Below are 3,729 nucleotides of genomic sequence, written 5' to 3' on the forward strand. Positions count from 1 at the left end.
GAAAGCATCCTTGATTATAGCACCTCGAGGTTTGAATTTGTTCTTCAGTTCCTTGGGCTTAAGATATGCTGAGCGAGTTCGGCCCTTTTGAAAGGGTGATAGATGTGAAGAGAGGGGGTAGAAGTGGATGGGTATCCTGGTGGATGGTGGAGCAAGGAAATAAGTGGGTAAAGACTCGTGTGAGAAAGGCAGGGACAACACTGACACTAAAGTTAACTCCGCAATAAGGGATATACATTTAACTTGCTGATCTGTCTGATACTTCTCTAAATCTGCACATTCACATTAAGACAGACTAGGAAGAAGAATTGGCCATCCACTTCTGAAATAGCAGGCCTCTGAAAACCCTATGTACAACAGAACACATTTAGATAACAGAAAAGGCAAAGGAGGTTGAGTTTTTCAAGTATGGAAATACTAAGGAAGAGGAACAGTTGTAAGCAGACACTGGTGATTGGGATATGGAATGTGAAAATCATGAATGTAGGAAAATTAGATATTGTTAAGGAAGAAACGGAACGCATAAATATTGACATACTAGGCATTGGTGAGATGAAATGGACTGGCATGGGGCATTTTGAGTTGGATGACAATATGATATATTACTCTGGAGATGAAAAGGTGAGGAAAAAATGGAGTTGCTCTAATAGTTAGAAAAGTCATTGCTAGATTCATTTTGAAGTGCAATATTATCAGTGACAGCATAATATCCATACACGTACAAGGATGTCCAGTGAATACCACTATCATTCAAATATATGCACCAACAACCAAAACCAACAAGAGGAGATAGAAGATTTTTACCAACTTTTACAATCGGAGATTGATCAAACATGCAATCAAGATGCATAATGGGTGACTGGAACGCAAAAGTTGGGAACAAAGAAGAAGATTCAGTAGTTGGAAAACATGGACTCGGTGACAGACATGGAGCTGGAGAGAGAGTGATCAAATTTTGCACAACCAATGATTCATTCATAGAAAATACATTTTTTAAGAGACATGAACACAGGTTATATTCCTGGATTTCACCTGATGGTATGCATAGGAATCAGATCGATTACATCTGTGGAAAGAACCACTGGAGAAGCTCAATATCAGCTGTGAAAACTAGGCCAGGAGCTGATTGTGGAACAGACCACCAACTACTCATATGCAAATTCAAGCTGAAGCTGAGGAAAATTAAACCAAATCCAAGGCAACCAAAATATGACTTTGAGTCTATCCCACCTGAATTTAAGAACCATCTCAGGAACAGGTTTGAGGCTCTGAACACTAATGAGCGAAGGCCAGATGAGTTGTGGGAGGATATCAAGGGTATCATCCAGGAAGAATGCAAACGGTCATTGCAAAGACAGAAGAGGAAGAAAAGACCAAAATGGATGTCAGAAGAGACTCTGAAAATTGCACTGGAGCGCAGAGAAGCCAAAGCACAGGGAAGAATTCAAGATACTAAAGAGTTGAATAGAAGATTTCAAAAGGCAGCACGGGATGACAAAGCAAAATATTACAATGAAATGTGCAAGAAGTTGGAGTCAGAAAATCAAAAGGGCCGAACTCACTCAGCATAGCTTAAGCTCAAGGAACTGAAGAACTTTCATTTTACTAAACAATATATGAAAAAGGAATTTATGGAACCACAGATATATAAGTTAGGTTTTTCCTTGTGTTAGATCCTAGAAAATAAGCTGTTTGTTCCTTGCAGACAGCAGACAGCAGGGGACCCCCACAGGGGGAGTGTTGCTTCCTGAGCTGGAGTTCACCTTGAGGCATCAAGGCAATTCCAAAAGACATACCAAATTCTTGAATTTGTGAACCCCTCCCTCTCGAGCCAGGCAGAAGGCTTCCAATAGAAAGAGAGTAGCCTCATCTGCACTGAATTTTCTCTATCATTTACTTACTGATAATTCTTAACAAAGATACAGAGAATCTTGGCTAGGGGTTTCCAGTAAAAAACTACTGGCCCACTGTTTTATACTCTGTGCTCCATCTCATTCCTGGCTTTTTGTCTTATTATTAACTATAAAATTATTCCGTTCTTTGGGACCCTCCGTTTGCAACACATAATAATAACAATAGTAATATCAATATTGTCTTCAGATCTTCTTAAAGCTGAAAAAAGAATAGAGCATAATTTGCTTTCTAATACTGATTTATAAAGAGATGATTCAACATTGAATTTGTTAATACTACAATATTCTATTTTTTTCCATAACTAGAAACATCTGTAAAAACATTAAGACCTTAAGTAAAAGAATGTATAATCAACCAATTATGGCCTAAAAGTTAAGGGGATGTGGTCAAAGACCAGTCACTCCTTTTGGAGGCCCTTAAGAGGCTTTCTTTTGCTTATCTCTTTTGGCCCCTGGGAAATTCAGAGGCTTACAGGCTTTATCAAGTAGCAGGTCGAATCCATAGCCTCCTTCAAATACAAGTCCGTTATCAAAGACTGCAAATTGCCAATAAAGAAAATTCTTGATGATACAGGCTAATAAACAGAGCAGCCAAAGACGGGTAAGAGACACTGGCCCCTCTTTCAATCTAAGACAGGCATCCCGCCGTAGTAGCTGGGTTAGCCCATGATGGGTAAGATCGGTAGGTGTGATGTCCAACCTAAGACAGGCGCCAGTTTCGTACCTGGTCAAACAGGAGAACACCAAAGGTAATCTTGTTGCGCTTTTGCAGTCTTCAAATAATTATTGAAAGAAGGGAGAATCTGCTGGAAGCCGTTTGTTCTACCTAGCCAAAGCCATTTGGTAATTCTCTAAGGACATGTCTGGACATGTTGCCTCACGTTGGGTGCCAATTATGCCCTGGCCCACGGGGATCTTCAACGGTAACCCTAGGAAGGGAAGAAAGAGAATTGGGGTGGGGGGAGGGTGGCAGGAGGCACAAAGCAGGAAGACAAGTCTCCAATCAAGTCTTCATTTTATTGAAAGCACTCACAGTATATATATATATGGGAGCACAATGCGGGGAGGAGAAGTGCGCAATGGGGGAGAATAACATGTCGTTTCCAGAAAGCTGAAAGTTAACTGGTAAACAGAAACTTAGCAGGGCGGTCCCAGTAAACTGAAACCTATCCTCCCAGGGTGGGGCAAACCGAAACCTATACTCTCAAGGTGGGGTAAACCGAAACCTATCCTCCCAGAGAGGGGCAACATGTCCAAACATGTTCTTAGAAAATTACAAAATGGCTTCAGAGAATTGCAAAATGGCTTCAGCTAGGTAGAACAAGTGGCTCAGCTCCCAGCGTTATATTGTGTCTACTATTGACATCACAGCGAACGTTAGATGGATCTTGGCTGAAAGCAGGGAGTACCAGAGGAATATCTATATTTCACTGACTATGCAAAGGCATTTGTCTGTGTGGATCACAACAAATTGTAGGTAACCCTGAGAAGAATGGGACTCCCAGAGCATTTAATTGTGCTCATACAAAACCTATACTTGAGGGGAGCTCTGGTGGCCTAGTGGCAGGAAGTTGCACTGCAATCCCAGAGGTATGTGGTTCAAATTCACCAGATGCTCGTCTGGAGAAGGAGGGATAATCTCCTCCCATACCAGTCAGATCTAATTTGATGGTTGTTGTTGTTGTTATGTGCCATTGAGTCGTTTCCGACTCATAGCGATCCTATGCACAACAGCTCTAAACCCTGCTCTATCCTGCGCCAACCGCACTGCCTCTGACACACCCATCCCGATTACCCCAGTCACCGAATCAATCCA

The sequence above is a fragment of the Elephantulus edwardii genome, unplaced genomic scaffold (assembly GCF_000299155.1).
Source record: "Elephantulus edwardii isolate Elephantulus edwardi_28Jun2011 unplaced genomic scaffold, EleEdw1.0 scaffold00084, whole genome shotgun sequence".
In the NCBI taxonomy this organism is placed as follows: domain Eukaryota; kingdom Metazoa; phylum Chordata; class Mammalia; order Macroscelidea; family Macroscelididae; genus Elephantulus; species Elephantulus edwardii.